The following is a 21,458-nucleotide window of genomic DNA, read 5'->3' as shown; positions in this document are numbered from 1 at the left end:
GTAGAAACGCTAAGGCACATTAGTCCCATTCACTGCAAAGTTGTAACCTTTAGACAAATTTAGAGTAAACTGCCAGGGGCATTTTCAGCTGTATTCACATTTTGATAGTGTCTCCATCAATTTTATATTTACACACTTGGTCTATCAGCCAACAGTCTATCAGCAGCTGGCAACTAGCAAATGTTTTAGAAACGAGGAGAGGGCCAGCAGAGGTAGATGCATGTATATTAATTGTTGCTATGGTTTTGTATCTAATACAGCATTTCCTAGAAAGCAGGAGGGACAAAACCATCCCTTCATGTCATGGAATATCATTCTAAGCCTTCACTGCACCTGGATTCACTAGCAGTTTCTTTGAATACTGCCCGTGTTACTTTATGCTGTGCTTTGTTTTTTTTGTCTTGTCCTTCATCATGCCATTAGCGGATGCCAATCTGATCTTGCTTTACTGATCTATTTTTGCAAGAGAAAGGCCGCTCAACCTACAGTGCGTAATGTAAATTTCACCAATAGTAACCAAGCATTCTACTAGGGCTGTGCGACTTGGCAGCAATCCGATCCAGCTTTGGATCCGGCCGCTTAGGATGGCCACAATCCGATCCGGAGCTCTGGACTGGGTTTCCGCCTCAATTCGGCCAAAGTGGCTCCGAAGCTTCGTAGCCACCTCAGAGATCCGGCCGTAGGGTATAATGGGGAATCAATGGAAGATCTATAACTTTGTTGTTTTTTGTATGATTTGGATGAAGTTTGCAGGGGTGGTAGCCCCTAAGAGCATGAAGTCTGCCAAGTTTCAAGAAGACTGGTGCAGCAGTTTGGAGGGAACTGTACCCCAAATTCTTGAAAGCCAAACTCATGTCACAGCTGTGTGTTACACCACAGGGGGCTGAAAACTGCAGGGGTGGTAGCTCTTGCCGAGGCCACAAAGCCTGCCAGCTATGAGCGTGTGTCCTAGAGCAGGCCTGAGTGAGTGCTGGGCCCTGCCAGGCCATGAAGCCTGTCTGCCAGCTGTGTGTGTCTTGCAGGGGGAGTCTGTTGTTTGGGGCCCTGCACCCCAAGCTGCTGACAGGCAAAATTCGTGATGTGGGTGGATGACTGTGTGTGTTAAGGTGCACCCTTCCTGGTGCTGGGGCCTCTGCACAACACGGCAGTGTGCCCCACTGAGGTCTTCTCCCCTACAGCCTCACTCCCGGTCTTCCGCTTTACTTGACAACAGGTACAATAACTTAGCTGGCTCAACACCAGTAGCATCAGCAGCAGCAGCATCAAAGGTACCCACGAGAAACTGTCACAGAGCCTGTCTTTTTAGAAAGGAATTGACAGCAAGAAGTTAAGATGTCGTGTTGTGTTGGACATACGATGTTACTCATGGTGTGTGATGGCTTATCTTGTGTTTTTATGTCTATGTGTGTATTATGAAAAAAGGAGTATTTAAAAAATGTATCTTTGGAAGCTTTAGAGTTGAAAACCCCCTTGTCAGGCTGAGGAAGTACCTGCAGTTGGTCCTGGATGGAAGGAATAGTAAAGAAGCCAGAGGCTGGCCTGGCCTGCAATGCAGGCAAGAAAGTCAGTCAGTGAAAATGGAAATGGAGGTGTCAGAGGGTGAAGGACAGGCTAGGATGAGGGGTAAGGGGGATGTAGCACCGCATGTAAAAGTGCAGAGGTGCCTGGGTGTCAGATGTCTGGCCGGTCACAGTGTGCCAGAACTCCACTGTGTATATTGAGTCTGTGAGTTACTGTTCCTACTACCTAAGAGGTTGACAGGTACTGCAGGTACATCCTCAACCTGACAAAGTGGTTTTCAGCTCTAAAGCTGGCATCCCAGGCAGCTAAGCTGATCTCACTGGGAGCCTCACAACTGCACTACAACCTGTAAGTGTCAGGCCTATCAAAGACCTATCAGGTCCGGGGATTCCCCAGCCAGGACTTTGTGCGTGCGTGTGTTAGCTGGAGGTTATGGTGCCTCCTCCCCACCATTCACCAGGGGATTGTTGGTCCTGGCATTTATGGAGCTGCCACACTGCCAGCAGTCCCACCAGGCCTCCCTACCCTGGCAGGATGCAGTTTTAGTGGTCATGCCCAGGACCTGGGGCCGCCTCCTTCCCCATAGCCCCAATCCCATACTTCCAAGCTCGTCCTGGCAGGGGAATGAGCTCAGCAGCGACATGTTCTTCCCCTGCTGGCTGGTAGTGCAGTTAGTGCCCCCTCCAGCTGAGAGCGGGGCATCGGCTTTTCAAAACCTCAGAAAAGGAAATTGGTGCAGATGGAGTGAGGAGGGTGGCTCTCAGTCCATCTGCAAGTGGAGCTTGGGGAACCCCAGCAGCGGGAGGTTCACCTTTAGGAACACCAGCCACTCCATCAACATAGGATCCAAGCAGGTGTGGTGGGGTGTCGCAGCATCCCCAACAATGCTGAACACCCACTTGCTTGGAACACTAGTCGGTGGACAGGACAGGTGTTGCCGGGCATCTGTCTGCAGCTTGCCCAGTAGCAAAGGGGTCACATTCCAGGGGCTCCACATCCTCAGTGAGAGAGGTAGGCACCGAAGCCTCGGTGCTACCTGCCTAAGGCTGAGGTCTGGTGCATTTGGACCCCAGCATTGAAGCCATGCCCATAGCCTACATTGGCAGTGGATGGTGTGGAGGATACTGGCTGGTGCTGGTGTTGGTACTGGCGCCAGTGATGGGAGTGCTGGCACAGGAAAGTGAATCCCCCTCTTCGACATCCTCTCACCTCTGCACTTCGGCCTCCCTGACTTTGTTCATCAGCACTTGCGTCCAGTGATCAAGGGTTTTGGGGCTGCCAGTGCACGTGCTCCCCTTCACCCTTGGGTCGCACATGCCCACCATCAAGTGGACTGTACTGGACTGCAAGGGATCCAGTTGTCTCCTGATGCCCTCCTTCAGCTGCCTCACCAGTGCCTACACGTTTGGTGACAGTGGCCTGCCCCAGCCAGGAACATTGATCCCTGGAACTTCTCCATTTGGTTCTCCAGTTCCCTCACTAGGGGCATCACCTGGCTAAGGAGGGCATCACCAGCGCTAAGGGTTTCGGTGGCCTTGAGGAAGGGCTTGAGGACCACCAACATCTGGGAGATGGTACCCCACTCAGCTCTGTTCAGGGGGGTGCTGATCCCTATCTCCCCAAGCAAGGCCATCTCATGGATGGCCTTCTGTTGCTCCACCAGCCTCTCAGGCATCGGATATGTGGTGTTCCACTGAGTCTCCACAGCCGCATGATTTTGTGCTGCGGAATACTCAGCTCTGCCTGTTTCTCCGGCAGCACCTGGCCCCCCTTGATGCTGTGGTGGAAGTAGCCTGCCACCTTCCTGCATTTTGAAATCAGCTGGCTTGTAGTAGTACTGGTGGTAGTGCTGTCACCAGCAGCCCTGTCCCGCTCCAAGGCATCCCCCACTATTAGGTACAGCTTGTGTGCCACACAGAGGATGCCAACAAAGTTGGCATCACAGACAGCCTTCACCATATTGGCCCCGTTGTCGGTGACCATGAACCCGCAGGTGAGCTCAGACTGCCCAGCGAGCCGCCCCTGCACCATGTGGTTCATGTCCCCCATGATCTCCTTTGCTGTGTGGGATTTATCCAGCACTTCAGCTTGTAGTAGAGCCCACCGATGGCCTGACTGATCGCAACAGTGCCCCATGAGGGAGAGGTAGGCGTGATTGCCACCCCAGCTGCTCCAGATGTTGGAGGTGAAGTGCAAGGCTACCTGCGGCCCTGCCTTACACAGCTTCCCCTTCAAGTAATCCCTGGATGCCTGATACAAGGAGGGCACTGCTGCCCTGCTAAAGGAGGTGCATGCGGGCACTCTGTAAAATGGGGCCAGAAGTGCCATGAATCACCTGAACCCTGGTTACTCAACTGTGGAGAAGGGCAGGCTATTCAGAGCAAGCATCTCCCCAGTGCTCTGGGTGATCTTGCATGCCTTGGGAATGTGCTCCCCTTTCTGTCCACTTTTCACGTGGCCTGCCTCTGCTTTGGGATAAGGGAGCTTTGGAGAGAGTGGGGACTTCCCTTTCGGCACACTTGCATTGGTTTCAAGCAGAGCAGCAGGAAGAAGGGGGTGATGCAAGGGCAGCAGCATGGCCGTGGTGGTGAAGTGTCTCACGTCCTTGCCACGGCTCATGTGACTTTGGCAGTGCTGGCAGATGGCAAACCTGGGATCATCTGCCACCTCAAAATGATTGCATACTACACTACTCCCCTGCTTCTGGGTGGAGGGTGAGGATCCTGCCTTTTCCCCCTTCTCAGCAGGCTGAGGCTGAACAGCAGGAGGAGCTGCCTCAGCTGAGCCATTTGCCTCCACAACCTCAGCCTCCTCCGAGGTGCTGTTTTCCAGAGAAGACCTGGGTCTAGGGGAACCATGAGGGGCGTGGAGCACTAACTCTGATTCCCTCTCAGGCCCCAGAATTGCTTGAGCCAGTGTGCTCAGCATCCCTGGTTCCAGCTCCAGCTCCTCCTCTGGCAGTGGGCTGAGAGCTGAAATTGGGGTGGAAGAGGCAGTGATTCCACTGCTGGTGCCCACTTCTGGAATGAACAGAGGTGGTGCAGGTACAGGGACGTTAGGTGCAGACACCGCTCCCACCGCCTGGCTTCCAGTGGCAGCACCGATGTCATGGCTGCTCGGGAATAGAATGTGTCTGTGTCTGGGACGGGGGTGGAACTTGCAGCTCTAGCTCTCTCCTTACCCCTCTCCCTCCCCTGCCAGAAGACCTGGCACCTGCCTTTCCAGCACGCTTCATATTGATCTTTCCTGTGCTGCAAAAGGTCTGTGTGTGTGTGTGTGTGTGTGTGTGTAAGAATCCTTTTGTATATCTGTCTGGCTTGTTCTCCTGTGAACATCTGTGTCTATCTTGTACTGTGAATGAAACTATTTGTGCGTCTTCTTTTTGGCTCTCACAATATTGTCTATCTTGTAGTGTGAATGAAATTATTTGCGTGTGTTCCTGTGTCTCAATATATTATCTGTGTCTTGCTCTTCTGTAGATGTCTTTTTCTTCTTCCACTCTAATTTTTTTTTTCTATATTCTGGGTCTCTGTGTATGTGCGTGTGTGTGCATGCATGTGTGTGTGCGTGCAAGCAAGCAATCTGTGCCTCCCTACACAGTGATAGATAACACTGGCTGGGAAAATACAACTGTCTTTTTGCAAAGTTTCCAAAACAAGTTTCCAAAAAAATTAATTCAAAGAAATAAATTGAATTGTAATACTACTAATAATTGAATTGAATAGCTAAGCTAAGTTAAGCTAAATCCTAACCACTCCTTTATAACACAAAAAAGCAGCAGACACGTCTCAGTCGCAGTGTCCCTCTCTCACACAGCTGCTGACAGGGAACAAGCTGCAAAAGGCCCAAAAGGGCTGGAAACAAGGGGTTTTATACTTTTTTTAGTTCCACCCCCACAGACTCTGCCATTGATTGGAAAGGTAGCCAGAGAGAAATCCTTCTCACTGGCTACCTACAGATGTCAGTCTCCCCCGCTCCCCCTCCCTCTTTTAAATTCCTTCAAAATGGCTGAAGCGGATCTGAAGCATCTGGAGTGGGTCTGAAGTGCTTCAGATGCCCCCAACCCGCTCAGGACACCATTACTGGTATTCCGCTTTGACCTGGAAGTGCCGCTTCGGACGCCGAAGCATCCAAAGCAGGTCCGGATCCAAAGCAGGATTTGAAGACTTGCACAGCTCTACGTTCTATCTAAGATTTTTATGCAGTTGATATATATTGTATAGCGATAGTTTTTCTTTCTAGCAAGCTCCACTCTGTTTGGTATTTGTAAAAGGTGACTAAGAGCCCAGGATTTGTAATAGTTTGAGGTTCTAATAACAGAGACAAAAAAGGAAGATTGTGCCTTGTTGAGCATGATGGGTTTTTTCCTTTTAGTTACTATTCAGTTGAAAGCTCAAAGTAATTTTAGCCTGATCCATCATTTTTCCGACAGGGAAGTCAGTAAATGATTAGACCAGCCATTAAGTTTTATATGCGCTTTGTCTCAAGCAATCACAGCTGTTACAATTTACAGAAAAACATAGTACAGGTTATATAGCTTCTATTGTTTCTAAAGCATACATCATGTTCCTCAAAATATTACAAAATGTGTCTGCTTCTTAGTGTATAGATACAAGCAAAACATGGCTTTCAAATATTGTTTTTTGACCGGAATAATATATTTTGCCAAGTACACAAGTTAAGCTAGAAGGAGCAGAACATTAGTTAAGGAAAAGTACCTGATAAGGGAAATTTTAAATCATTTATCTGGAAAGGAAAATAGGTACAAACATTGTTACTCTGTCTTTCACCTTTCTGTGGAAGCAGTGATTGGCTTTGATTATAGACTGCAAAGGATGGACAAAATATGGTGTAAGATAACTTCCCACCCCCATACCTCTGCTGATTCTTGCAGTGGTTCAGAATAACTTTGTATGGATGGTGCACATGGGTAGAAATAATCTCAGGGAAGCAAATGTATTGATAGAGTTTGAACAAAATGAAACACTGCAACTAGCAAACGCTTCTACTTCTTAACTAGATGGCTCCACATGTCACATGTAGGATCAATTTTACATCTATTTCTTATTTTAGCCTGTGTACCTGTAGTACCTATGTTCTTCAATAAGAGTTCTATATATTACCCCTGTCCCAGCTGACACTCACTTCATTGTGTATTTCAGACTTACAACTTGGACCCAGTCACCGATTCACCCCAGGACAGTTGCTTCTTGGGGTTTACCATAGTTTCATAAATGGTAGGGTCGGAAGGGACCTGATCACATCATCAAATCTGACCCCCTGCCATGGCAGAAAAGAGTACTGGGGTCAAATGACCCCAGCAAGGTGTTCATCCAGCCTCCTTAAAGACCCCCAGGGTAGGGGCCAGCACCACTTCTCTGGGAAGTTGGTTCCAGATCCTAGCCACCCTGACCATGAAGTAGCACCTCCTGATATCTAGTATGAATCTACCCTCTGCCAGCTTGTGACTGTTATTTCTAGTCACTCCTGGTAGTGCTCGGGGGAACAGGGACTCCCCCAGTGCCTGCTGGTCCCCCCTGACTAGTTTGTAAATGGCCACTAGATCCCCCCTCAGCCTTCTCTTGTGGAGGCTGAACAGGTTCAGGTCCCATAGCCTCTCGTCCTAGGGTCTGCCCTGCTGCCCCCTGATCATGTGAGTGACCCTCCTCTGGACCCTCTCCATGCTGTCCACATCCCTCCTGAACTGCGGTGCCCAGAACTGGACGCAGTACTCCAGTTGCGGCCTGACCAGTGTCACATAGAGGGGGAGGATCACCTCCTTGGATCTGCTTCAGATGCATCTGTGGATGTGTAACAAGGTATGATTGGCCTTCCTGACTGTGTCCCCACACTATCAGCCCATGTTCATTTTGGCATCAATGATGACTCCAAGATCCTTTTCTGCCTCTGTACTGATGAGAAGACAGTTCCCCAGCCTGTAGGTATGTTGCTGGTTCTTCCTCTCCAGGTGTATCACCTTGTACTTGTCAGTGTTGAAACTCATCCTGTTCTCATCCGCCCACCCCTGTAACCTGTCTAGGTCTGATTGCAGCCTATTCCTCCCTTCTAGCGTGCCCACTTCCCCCCACATCTTAGTGTTGTCTGCAAATTTGAACAGGGGGCTTTTTTACACCCTCGTCCAAGTCTCTGATGAAGATGTTGAACAGTGCGGGCCCGAGGACCGAGCCCTGTGGAATCCCACTGGCCACCTCCCTCCAGGTCAAAAATGACACATCCACCACCACTCTCTGGGTGCAGCCTCTAGCCAATTAGCAACCCATTTGACTGTGTAGGTGTTGACACTACAGTCCCCCAGTTTTTTAATGAGAATTGAGGGAGAGACAGTGTCGAAGGCCTTCCTAAAGTCCAGAAAGACTACATCCACTGCTATACCCGTGTCTAAGGATTTTGTGACCTGGTCATAGAAGGCCACCAGGTTGGTCTGACAGGACCTGCCTCTGATGAACCCGTGTTGGTTGCCCCTAAGCATAATCTCCCCTGCTGGCCCCTCATGGACATGCACTATGATAATTCTCTCAAAAAGCTTCCCCAGGATCGAGGTAAGACTAACTGGCCTATGGTTTCCTGGGTCCTCCTTCCTCCCCTTTTTGAAAGTGGGAAAGACACTGGCTCTTTTTCAGTCCTCTGGCACCACACCAGAGCACCATGAGTGCTCGTAAAGCTGTGCCAGGGGTCCCGCAATGACCTCAGCTAATTACCTCAGCACTCTGGGGTGGAGATTGTCAGGACCAGCTGATTTAAATATGTCCATGGTGTAGGTGCCCCTGCACACCTCCTTGCTGATTTAAATATGGCACTGTTTTTAAATATGGTGCCAGCTGATTTAAATACGACCATGTGGTACACATGGATATTATTAGGTTTACTTTTGTGGTGTTTAGTTTTTAACTATAGTTAGTGCAAAGCTGTGTTCAGTTTTATTCTTCTTATATCTGTATGTATTACTATATTTGATATAATGTTATTTTGATGTTTCTTTGTATTACATGCAAGAATGTGTCAGTAAGACAGTGATTAACTTAAATGGCCATCACCTATTTATACTTGAAGAGACAGTGGCTGAGAATTAGCATTTGACTTAGATTGTTGATTTGTGGTGCATAGTGAGATGCTCTGAGGCACATTAAACCAGGATCTAGATTAGACCAGCCATTAAGTTCAACCACAGACCGTGATACATTTACATTTTAAAGAAGAGCTAGAAGCTTGACATCTAGTTAGACAAACTCACATGGGGGAGAGAGAGTATATTAGATTAATAAATCTACATGTCTGAAAAGCTGCTAGTCTGGTAAACATGTACTTTCTGGGGGCAAGTTATTGGCATAGTGTGAACCTCCTCTCTTGCCCCCCTTCCCCCCCCGAAATGAAGGGATAACTTATGTTAATAGCCAGGTAAACAATAGTTAGGGACCTACCGAGATCATGGCAGAAGTGGGCTGTGCAGCACCTCCTTTAATTTTGCAGGTTCCCCCAAGCATTCCCCTCCACACTACTGATTAGCAGAGGGGCCCCTGTGGCCCTCCCGCTTGTTGCTGATCAACTGGGGGTTAAAAACGGTGCCATATTTAAAACTACAGTTCTTGCCTTCCTTCCAATCAGGAGCAAGGAGCATGGCCCCTCTGCCAATCAGCAAGGAGGTATGCAGGGGAACCTGTAAGATTAAAGGAGCTGCAGCACAGCCCGTTTCTGCACTGACTTCTGTAGGTCCCTAGCAACAGTACTAGACAGCATGGCTTAGTCCATTAGTATTATGGAGTCAGTTGGTTTGTATCTTAATTCTGCAGTTGGTGCACTTCCACTTTCCCACCCAATCTTTCTTCAGTGTGAGACACTTCCTTTACAGTATCTAGAACCCTTTGTTAGGTGCCTACACTCTCTTTTTTCCTCCAATAAGCTCTGCAAGCAAGGGGGTCCAGCCAAGTAGTCAGAACCTGGTTTGACATCCTCTCAACCCTATTGTATGGCTGACAGATTTATTCAGATGTCAAAACATCTTGGTAGTCTACTCAGCCAACCAAGATTTAACTGAAACACACTTGTCCATTGATCACCTATTCCTTAGCCTCACTGGGAGTTTCTGGAAGTAGATAGCCCTTTGAGGCTGCTTAACAACCAACACATGATTAAAAATGTTACCTGAATCACATATAATATTTAACTGAACTAATGCAGGAATATTGGTTTCTGTGGGCAGAATGATAAGACGGAACTTGACCCTTCATGAAACTGAAGAGCGAAGAAAAGATGACGTTATTAAGCACATAACTGTGTGTATAACAGTCTGGAAATATTGAAGTTGTTATACAAACTGCTCAAGTGCTATAAAGTATAGGTAATTTTAGTTCAGAAAGTAATTATTAGTTTGCCTGATATTGCCTGAGACCTTGCAAGGACAGTAATAAGGTGGCATTTGTTTGAGTATAGCAGGAATATACCAGGAGCTTTGGACTGACAGGGAGTTTGGTCCACTTTTTTACATGTTCTAATCCAGAAATGGCTAAGGGAAAATGGAGGGTTAGTTACCGCTTGAGAGAAGTGTTTGAACATATGGTAGTGAGTATTTGGTATAATACCTTAACTGATATTATCTATGGTTTCTCTGAGATGAGCATTTAACTGGGCTCTTTTTATAATGACAGATTGATTCATATAACTTAAAATAAGATATCGTTAGGAATCAGAGAGATTGCAATAGGGAAATAAGAATCCCAATTCTTAAATATTTGTTCCATTACAAATCAGGAACCATAATGCACAAAGGCTTATATGCTGGAACTAAGTAAATGCAATTATTATAAGGCACCTGACAGAAAATTGTTGAGGATTTATAGTCATATTCTACTCTAAATGTTAACAGTTTTTGAATATGACACTTCCACAAAAAAGTGGCTTCTCATGCATATTTTGAATTGCATTTGCTTACTATACAGACTAAAATAAGTATTTCCTACCCTTTACATTTGATCATTTTTGAGTCGATACAAGCACAGGCAACTATTCCCGCTTGGAATACTAGTAGGCTTGTTAAGCAAGTTCAAATTAAGGACTATAAGTAGTACTGATCTATGAGCCAGGGAAAGAAAAAAGAACTGTATTTTCAGATTTAAAAAACTTTTACTTCTAAGTGGAACAGATCTTATCTGGAAGACTTTGGGAGGCAATAGAGGTATAGAACATCCCAAAGCCAATTTTTGAGTTACTGCTTATGCTCAGTAAACATTTTAAAGCAATTGGTGTCAAGGAAGTGTTCTGTAAACCAGTTACACTGTAAAATTCAAGGGGGAAAAATTGTGTCTGCAAATACAATATTGTACTTTGACATGGTCTTTAAAGTTAGTGTAAACAGTACTCCATTTTCCCTGTATTCTGTATCTGCCTCTTACATATAGAAAAAGCATGCTTCCAATAGTAACAAAAAAGAAAGTAAAAATGTGGGCATTATTATTAGTTTTGGGGGTCATGTATTAAAAGATTATTTAAAAACAGTACAGAGACTTGGTGATATTTTAACCTGACAAGATAACATGCTTCTCATTTTTGCTATGTTGTTGGCACTAACCTTTTCGGCTGGCATTATTGCCATAGAAACTTCTAATTAGGGTGGGCTGGCACTGGCACGTGCAATTTACAAGGTGCTGTTGCCAGGCAAGAGGACAGAGCACACCACATCACTGGGAACAATGAGCTTGATTCTCTTCTCCCCATGGACAATGTCAATCAGAAATTAACTCACTTTCTGTCAGCCGTATACAATGGTCTACGTAAATAAAAAATGAGACCCACCATCTCCAAATCTCATGGTGAAAGTTTCTCCCCTACAAGCAGTAAAGGGCTAGATTGGCTTTTCTGTTCTAGTAATATGAATCACGAGGCATGCAATGAATATTGCCCTGACTTACATTTTAGTGAGAATGTGGTTCAGTTTGTAAAGATGAAAAACACAGTAAATATTCAGCACCTGCTAAAAAACGATACTGGTAAGTTCAGAAACTTGTCAAAAAAGTTGGATTTTTAGACTTAGGAATGGTGTTTTTTGAAAGATCCAGTAACCAAAAGGTTGTGATAGCAATAAACAAAATGGATCAGCCTAATCAAAGAGCGTGAAATGTTTAACATCCTTGCCAGAGCACTTTTACATCACCAGGTTAATAGCCTGCTTCAGACCATATTCAGTCCTCCTTATCCAGGCAGATATCCTAGTACTCACTATTGCTACACTCCTGTACTTCAAGATTAACTGCAGAATTTTATAGGCTGCATCCTGCTGCCATTTATGCCTATAACACACCATTAATTGCAACACGGTTGGGTAAGTATAAAAAAAAAAGCATAATTGATTTCTTGTACATACTATGATCCAAATGATGATTTATACAGGTGCACTGAAGGCACCAGTGGATTTGTTCATTGTTATATTAAATTACAAGATGTCTTGGTAAACTAAATAACACAAATTTTATAAAGACTAATATATTCAGTGTTGGAATACACTGCAAATTAGTTGTTAAAATGTTTAAAGAGGTTCAGATTAAGGAACCAATAGTGGTTTTAATCTAGAAAATGAAAAGGGGGGCAGGGACGGGGAGCTTTAATTTCATATCCCAGGCCAAGTTTGGCTTTCTAACAGGTGCCAAAACCATTGTTTTTACTTTATTAACTGGGACAATTTTAAATGCAGGTCTCTAGTTCTGAAGACACAGAATGATATTTAGCTCTGCTGGGAGAATCCGAATCAAATTGAGGTTTTTAGGCTTGCACTACAGTAAATAAAATAGATTGGTTAATGTCTTTCAGTGGATTTACCCCAGGGCCTGGTGTGAATAGTTTGAATAGCTGAAAAGGGTTATTGCTCTAAGTGCCATCACTTTGGTTGAGCAGCATCTTCACTTTGTCAGGAAACTGTTGACAAGAAACTGGAGAGTACTTGCATAATACTGCCCTAACCCCGCCAGCCAGACCTAGCCAACTTCTCTCCAGAAGAAAGATAAATTTTGTGGGACAGCTTTAGTGAGCTGGGCTTGATATCAGTGCTCTCTCCAGGGGCCCCTTTTTTTTAAATGCCAGGAACCATGCACGCACGGCATCCCACTTCCCTCCCTGCAAAAACGAAGTACAACTTAAAAGCAGAGAGGACAGGTAGGAAACTGCAAGCGCACCCTTGTCCGGAAGCGTGGTGACAGCACAGTGATGCTGCCCGGAGGATAAAGAGTAAATCCTCTGAAAAAGGCCCCCCTTGGATGGACATGAAGCCAGCCCCCAAGGCAGCGAGGGGGCACCCCAGCACCCCTCTGCTACTTCTTGTCGTGCAGCGCTGGCACCTTGAACAGCGCGGCAAGGCAGAAACAGCGGGCCATGCCCGCCTCTCCCGGGGAAAGCCTCACGCGTCCCACCCGGGCGGGGGAGCAGCGGCGGTGGGCGCCCCCCGGGCAGGAGCGAGTGCCCCAGCACCGCTGCGGGAGGCTGTGCCCCGCGCCCACGCGGCCACTTACCGGGAGCGGGAGCGGCGCCGTGCAGCATCTGTCCGTGCGGGCGGCGCAGCCCCGGGAGCGCCCGGCCCGGGCCCCTCGCCACCAGCCGCTCTGCTGCGCTCGTAGCGCTCGGGCTGCCCGGACCCCCCACATTTATAGGCAGGGCGGCGTTGCGCAGCCCGCTTCCCTCCACCCCTCCCTCCCGGGAGCCCCTGTGACCCTTCCCTCCCACTCCCCCCCATGACGCTGGAGCCCAGAGGCGTCTCCTTCACCCCCCGGCCGTGCGCCTGCTCCGCGGGGCTCCGCGTCTCACCTCGTGGCCGTGCTCCGGGCGCGGGAACTTCTTGTCCCTTCCCGGGACGCGGGGGCGCGGCGCGGGCAGCCCCTGGCCCGGCCGCTGCCCTCGGGGAAAGCTGGCTCTGCGCAGCGCCCCGAGAGCGGGGCGCGGGGCTGGCGGCCTCCCGGGGGGCCAGAGTTGTTGTCAGGGCGGGCTAGCTGCAGCAGCGAGGCAGATGAGGCGGTGCGCAGGGGGGCAGCTGCTCCGGGGGCTGCCTGGTTTGTTGTTCCTCAGCTCTAGGCATAGCCTGAGCCCTTCAGCTAAGCTTTTCCCAGGGACGGGCAACATGACAAAAAGCTGCAGTCCTGTAGTCACCGACTGCTAGATTGGGATCGACTGGTTGATCGTGGAGCCTCTGACAGTCGATTTCAGTCTCTGTTATTTCTGCATTTTGAGGTAGATCCTGGGTTGCACTTTAAGTCAAAAAGTGATCTCGTGCTTAAAATGGCTGGGGACTACTGCTGTAGTATGCTGCCAAATGGGAAAGAAGGGGCCAGGGGAGTGGGCACTGTAACTTGGGTTGAGAAATAGGTCCTGTAAGCGGGCCAGGGATGCCAAAAAGAAAAGGTCTTTGAGTTAAGCATGACATAGATGAACTTCCCCAGCAGGATTTCTGAGACCCTTCTGGTACTGGCTGGTCAGAAGAGGAGTTCAGAATAAGTTTAAGAGCCATGTGTCACTAGTTAAACACATAGATACCACTATGATGAATGGTGTGGCATCCCACTGCAAAAAAGACTGCTTTCTAAATGTCTTGTCCAGGGTCTGGTCTGAAAGCCCTGTGCAGAGGATGTCATTGCAACCCTGTCTAGTAAAACCCATTCTGGATTAGTGGAGTATTATCTTTGTGATTTGAAAATGATTGGAATCATGGAAATATAGCAATAAACCATAAAACAAAGGGGGAAAAAAAGCAGAGCAGGAAGAAAAAAATATATACTAAAGATAGCTTTAGCTGGAATAACATGCTTTTCAGCATCTGCACGCACGTGTACTCAGTAGAGAATTGTTTGGCTACATGATTTTTTTTTAACATCTGTTAGCAAAATCAGAGATTCAACTGAGAAATATACAACTCTGAAGCACTGCATGAGCTGAATTTCTTCCAAGCAGTGTTCAATGTTCTTTTAGCAATGAATGAGTTAGTTGGAGAGAGAGATGATGACACACAACACTGCCCTGACATTGTTCATGCCGTGTCAGATGTGTATGTTTTCTTCAGAACAACACTGTGAAATGTCCAAAGGAAATATTAATGAGTGAAGTGGGAAATATATGACAATTTGGCACCACAATTAAAAGTTTCATCCTTTTGGGATTAGTGATTTAGAAATGGCTTTCTTTTATTTTTAAATTTCCTGTGCTAATGAATGTACCAGGCTGGAATTGGTTATTCAAAGTCCGTTATGGTTTTTGCAGCTTGTGTTATGTGTTAGCAAAAAGGAAGATGCGTCACATAGTCCTTTTGAGCAAAGAAACAACAGCTTATTTCTGCTGTGTGTTAACTTAGTAGTGATATAGACTAGTCTGAGTGCTTCTGCACAGCCCAAAAGGCATGTGTCCCAACCAGGATGAGTGGTGTGCTCTGAGAGTGACACCCCCTTATGGTTAAAGCTAACCAAAAAAGCTTTGAATATCAGGAGATATGTTGACTGGACCTTGATGAAGGCAATCCATTGTTATAATCAGGGATCCTGGTTTTCCCTGATAAAAAAAGAAAAATCACAAATTCTCTGATAACCATCCCCCTACACCCAAATCCATGATAAATTAAAGACCCCCCCACAGTCTCCTCGGCTCTGCTAGTGCCTCTCACTCCCCCGACCCCTTCAGCCTCCTGGCACAGCTGTTGCCCCTCACTACCCCCCACAGGCCCCAAGCCCTGCTCATATCTCTCATTCCTCCTCTACAGCCCTCCCAGCCCTACTGGCGCCCCTTGACCCCCATCTGCAGCCCCCTGTTCCCAGCAGAAGGTGGTGGCTGCTGCAGCAGAGCGAAGCCAGGCTCCACCCGCGGCCTACTTGGTGCGGGCTTGGGCAGGGTAGGCCAGCTCCACACCTGGGTAGGCACTCCCAGAGCAGCAGGGGGGACCTGTGCCCCCCAGATCTGTGCATGGGGTGGGGTGGGCTGTGGGCTCAGGCAGAAGGGGTGGGGCCAGCTCCCTGGAGCTGTGCACACTCCCAGGGGCAGGGTTGACATGCGCCCCCCAGATCTGTGCGCAGGGTGGGGGCGGGTACAGGGTGAGGCTCCCTCCTGCTGCCCTCCCCCAGGGCCTCCACAGCCCAGCGGGTGTGACCCAGTGCCACAGGCAGGGCTGTCCCTGGTGGGGAGCCAATCGGGGTGACCGCCCCAGGCCCCATGCTTTGGGGGCCCCGTAGAGCCACATGGCTCCGCATCCAGCCACTTGCTACCCACCCCGCTGCCAATGGTGGTGGCAACTTCTTTAGGTCTGGGGTTGGAGTGGAGATGGAGCCCTGCATGGGCTGATTTGTCCCAGGCCCCGCACCTTGCTTGGATTGCCTCTGGCCACAGGAAACATCAGAGCCATGTGGAGAAGCTGCTTGTTGCTGTGAGCTGCATGCTGCCCTGGTGATGCACTTTCTGCATGTGCGGCAGCTTGGATTGGTGCAGTCCTGCTCTGCTGCACTCACTGCAGCTGTGCATGCAGGGGGCATGTTGTCAGGGCAGTGTGGAGCTCACAACTTCTCCGGTAAAATGAGAGATCTGCATTTGCATGCATTCCTGGAAAATGGTGCATAACTCAAATTCACATAAAGGAAACCCACTTTACAATGTAACAAATAGGGATACTTTCCAAGACCTCGACTGTACTGACCTCCAGACCCATTTCTACTACTTTTACAAGACAGTTTTGGTACTCACCAACAGCAGAGAGGGGTAGGAGATAAGTTAGCGGGATGCATTAAAGCCATAATGGAGATGGCAACTACAGAAGCACGTGTCACAGACAACTAGCAAGGAGCACAGATCCACACGGGACACTGTTTTGGTGTGCATTGCTCCCTCAATGCACCAGGCATAGCAGCTGACTGTGGGCTTCTACCACACAGATCGCATATGAATGAATTTTACCTTGCATATAATGTATTTTGGGTATAAAAAGGGTTATTGCATAAGAGCTAATTCACACATACAGAACCCGCATAAAGTGAGGGAGACCTGTAATCAAAATATGTTGTTTCGTTAGTCCTGCAGTCATTAGCATTAAGTGGACATCTCTTTGGATTCAAAGAAATAAATCTAGTTTACTTGAGCATCTTGACAGTGCATCCAAAGCTTATTTCCACACCTGAGTTAATGTTTTTAGCTACAGCAAAAAAAACAGTATGCAGGGATGTGAAATAAGAGCTTTGTTACCAGGAAAAGCTAAGGGACAGCAGAAATGCAGCAGAAAGTGTGGTTTGACTTCTGAACATCGACATTTGACAAGGAGAGAGTGAAGAGTTTTCGAAGGAATTGGGTAGTTTATAATGAGCCATAAAGTCAGTTGACCCTGTCACTGCTTCCTGAACAGAAATGTTGCTGTCACTGCCAGCCAGTTGGTTTTAACCTTTGGGTGGACCAGGAATCAAAGGAGAGTTCAAGCTGCACCACTGCACCCTCTTGGATCTGCCTCTGGGTTTGGGTGTAGGGGGGTTGCTATTGCAGAAGGTATTAGTCCCCTGGCTGGGAAGAAAGGATAGAGTTGACATGCAGATGGTCTTCTTCAAGTGTGGCTGGGCCCTGGGACATAATGGGTATTTAAAAAACACAAAGCACTTGGCATTTTTAAGTTTGAACATGTGAGCCATTTGCTTGTTTCTTTCCTTATTGTCTTTCCCTCAGCCTGGAGACCAACACCTGCTAATCTGCTTTACCTTATTTCTAGTCAGGCTCTTTCCTTGTTGTTTGTTTGTTTGTTTTTCTGTCCTCATGTACAAGAACAGTGTTTCAAAGTTTGAATTGCAGACTCTTCTGGGAAGTGTTTTAATGGGTGGGGGAGGGTGGAAGGAAGGGCAAATGAAAACAGCTGTTTCTATTGGAATGAAATAGAAACATGGAAACATTGTTGGTTTTGAAATACATTTGGTAGAAGATGGAATAGAATGTATATTTAGGACCAGATTTGACCTAACACTTAATTTAAACTAATTGTATTCGTTCTGTGCACCAGGGGATTCTATTCGTTCTGTGCACCAGTCATAGTCCTTACACTGGCAAAAGTCCCATATCTTTTTAAGACAAAGATGTGCCTGCAGGATCAGGCCCTATAATAGAACTTATAGTTTTATTAAATAAGGCATTATTTGTGTGGCACGATCTCTGCAAAATGAGCCCACACTGTTTATGGCTCATTAGGCTTTCCTATTCAAAGCACTTGCAGACCAATTATTATTTGTTAGAGTATTTTTCCCAGTACTGATATTAAACTAACTTGTTGATAATTTCCTCAATCTCTATTTTGGCACATCTTGAAGAACGTAGTGATTATCATAATTACTTCTTTGTAGCTCGCTGTAGTCAGCCTGTTTCATATTCTTTTTTTTCCCCCTCTTCTGTCTCAATTTAATGGGATATTCATAATTTGTAACTGTAGTTGTCCAAATTCATCTCTGATGTAACTACAGTGAAGTCCATGGAGATGCATCCAGGATGAAATTAGCTGGTTATTTATTCAGATTAAGCTCATCAAAATAATTCCAATTGTATAAACAGATTGTCCACAATACTGTATGTGTTTATTTTAAAATTGCCCTAGTTTGTAATATAATCAGAATTCTGTTAAATATTTCTTGCAGAAGAATAACATTCATAATGTATGGATGGGAGTTACGCTTCTCAGGCTGTCTTACCCTGTCTCTTCCCTGTATAAGTAATGATGCCATTCATGGGGTAGGGAAGGATTTGTAAAATGTGGCCATATCTGCCTGAGAAATAGAACTCCTGTGTCTGAAAACCTCCTATTGCCTGGAGCCCTGGTCAGACAATAGTAGACACTGCACCGTAGACTGGGGATTTCTGTGCCAGATTAGGTAAGGTTGCAGGGCAGCAATGTACTCAACCCTTGTGATTCTATCAGGAGTTTCATTATGTTCAGTGTTTTTTCTCAAAGCCCAAGTTACTAGAGTCATATTATTGTATGAGAACCTCAGCTTTTATTTCATTCTAATTGTCCTGGTTGCAAGAAAAAGCTTGAAAATATGAAACTAAATGAGGCTAAACACAGAAAGTAATAAAATTAATCCATTAAAAATACTCATTATAGTCATGATATTTGAGCCAGTTTCATAAAGTTTTAGGTCCCAAGTCATGATTTTTGGACCTATTGTTTTGCCTGGATGTGACAGGAGGTACAGGGGAAGGTGGACGATGGGCTATAGTTTAACAGTGACTGAGACGGCAAACATTGTGGGCAGCAGACCCGAAGGCAGCTAGACTTTCTTATAGACCCCACTCTCCCAATTCTGCTCCTAAAAATCCTTTCACCACAAAGCAGAGTGGGGACTGTGGAATGTCAGGCCACAGCCTCACACCTGGGCCCTCAATCTAGCCAACACAGCCACCCGAGTGTGGGACAGAGCACTCCGAACTTTTCAGGGCTGATAACCAAAAAGAAATGCATGGTAACTCATTTGGGGTTCATTCCTCCCCTATGCTGGGTGAGGATGGTGGAAGTGGAAAGACTGTTGTGGTGGCAATGCCTGGCATTGCATTAGAAAGTGGGTCATGCTAAGAAGCCATCGGACGCATCCAGATGAGCGGGCAGATGCCTCTTGCCCTGCCTCAAACCCCTTTGAGGTAGGGCAACAGGCACGTGAGGGAATGCAGAAATGTTTCCCGTGCTGCAAGTTTGCAGTGCAGGGAGAAAATGAGACAAAAAAAATCGAAGTTTAAAAAAGCAGGGCAGGCAACCAGAGGCAACCGGAGTCTGGGTCCTCCACAGAGATGCTCTGGCTGCCAGGGCATCTCTATGGTTGGCCCTCACCCTAGTGCTGAAACACATGGCCAGCCAAGCTGCATGGTTCAGCACCAGGGCTCCAGTGCTGGTGAGTAAGGGGTCAGGGGGGCTGGAGGAGGGGGAGGGGACCATGGGGGGGCCCCCCAACAGCCCTACCCACTTCCCCAGCCCTCCCGACCCCTGCTTTGCCTGATCCCACCCCCTGCCAGCCCCTCCAAGGCCCCCGACCCCTGCAGTGGCTGGCCCCTCCTGCCGCCACCCACCTGAGGCCTCCGACCCCTGCCCTGGCCAGCCCCATCCCCCCAGCCCACCCTGATCCCTGCCCGCCCATCCCATAGTTTTAAAAAACAAACGCCACCCCCAGCACTTACCAGCAGGTGGAGCTACCTTGTGGCTGACTGGGGCCCTGCCCACACAGTGTGGGGCAGGGTGACAGTCCCAGCACCCCCCCCGCTGTCCTTTGCTGCCCAGGGGGGCTCTGCCAGGAGGCCCTGGAGCTCCCCCACCCCCTGCTTCTAAGGTAAGCAGAGGCTTTTTTCCCCATTTTTTTTCTGTTTTTTCTTTTTTTTTTCAGTGATGGTGCCTGGGGTTGTGGAGGTAGCCATGGGGGCCTGGGGGTGCAAGTTGGGGGGTGAGGCTGGATGGGGTAGCCATTGGGGGGGCTGCAGCAGCTGGTGGGGGATGGCGGCCAGGTGGGGCAGGAATCAGAGAGCTGTGGTGGGGCATGTGGGCCTTGCAGAGGGGGTGGTAGCCCCTGCAGGGGCCATTTGGCCCCTGTTGGGGGGGATGAACCCCTTGTGTGAGGGCTGAACCCCCTGTTGGAGGGCTGTAAGCCCTGTGGGAGGGCAGCAAAATATGTATTCGTGAATTCATGAAACGTAGTTAGAGTTCACTTTATTAGTATGATAAGAGACTTCCTTTAGCACTGTAAGATATATCAATAAAAGGACCCTGCTTGTTCAGAGCTGGCATCTTGGACCCAGCTGGCTGTGTCGACCTCCTGGCCAAATGCAGCCAGGGGGACAGTTCAAAGCAGGCCACCACACCCAGAACATCTTCTGGTTGATAGCTGCCCAGATGACCAGGCAGGGGGCACACGTGGCAGTAGTGCCCCCTGCCTGGTCATCTGGGCAGCTATCAAAACATAAAGAGGTCAACCCTGCAACCACAGTCTGCTGGCAGCTGGCCCAGAGGGGCAGATGCCTCTACTGGCTGTGCAGTCCCCATCTGCGTCTGGCAGGTGCACAGAAGGAGCCAGCAGCCCTCAGTTCCAGACTACTGCAGTGGGTAGAGGATGCAGGGAAGTTGGGGCTACTTCAGCAGTCCAGCTGGCACAGGGGGTAGTGTCCCCAGGTACCAGTTGGCTGGGCCCCAGAAAGTCCTGAGAGCTAGTACCCCTGAGCTACTTGCCAGGGCGGCTTTTTATACTGCTGGGGCCAGGACAGGGCAGCTTTTTATACTGCTGGGGACAACACAAGTGCTGGCCCCAGGCTCTAGCTCCTCCTGGCTGCGGATCTGGGAGGAGCCAGGCAGGGTTATTTTGCCCCAAGTGGCACAATTTGCTCCACGCCAAAGTCTGAGCATGTCTGAGCACGTGTGCTGAAGCAAAAAGCCCCGGCTCAAATTTGCGCTGCTTCTATTTCAGCTGCTGCAAGTGCACGTTCTTGTATGTGTGGACGTGCCCATCCTGTTCAATACATCCCTAAAGAGAGTACATTTTCAGATGGGAGATTCAAATCCCCAAATCATCTAGCAGCAATAAGCTCTTGCTGGCAGATGGTGGTCATGTATATTTCGGTTTCTCAGAAAAATAGCAAATTTTATTCCACCATGTCCTGCACTTGTCCATAGAATCCACCCCTAAATTGCAGGCTCCCTGTAGTACAGGATTCACCAGGTAATTTTGCTACCTTGATGATGCTTACAAATTTTGTTGGGATAATAACTGGGAGGGAAGTAAATACAGAAGTGTTCTAGATAAGAAAATTAGGGTGAATGGGGAATGGCAAGTGACTTCAAGGAGAGGCTTATAAAAAAAAATAGCTCCTAACCCATTTTTCTTCTGATTATAATGATGGAACTGGGTCAAGGAGAACAAGAAGGAACTATTTGGAGGCAGGATTTGCAGGGGAAGGAGAAAAAGCCTCTA

At 47.8% G+C, this 21,458-nt stretch overlaps 1 protein-coding gene across 2 annotated transcripts in view; it reads right to left on the bottom strand.

Moving 5' to 3' along the window:
* Positions 1-13,565, bottom strand: part of AGTR1 (angiotensin II receptor type 1) — a 57,361-nt gene extending 43,796 nt beyond the window's left edge. Inside the window, exon 1 of one of the 2 annotated variants that reach the window (XM_090053637.1) lies at positions 13,327-13,565. The gene's annotated coding sequence lies outside the window, so the exon portion shown is untranslated. Of the gene's footprint in view, positions 1-13,034; positions 13,158-13,326 lie in introns of those variants that run through there. The other variant, XM_090053636.1, reaches the window with a different exon arrangement.
* Positions 13,566-21,458: the final 7,893 nt, after the last annotated feature.

This window comes from Crocodylus siamensis, chromosome 6 (assembly GCF_052110815.1).
Source record: "Crocodylus siamensis isolate JL-2025a chromosome 6, ASM5211081v1, whole genome shotgun sequence".
Lineage (NCBI taxonomy): Eukaryota > Metazoa > Chordata > Crocodylia > Crocodylidae > Crocodylus > Crocodylus siamensis.
This window is presented reverse-complemented; position numbering and strand designations above follow the sequence as displayed.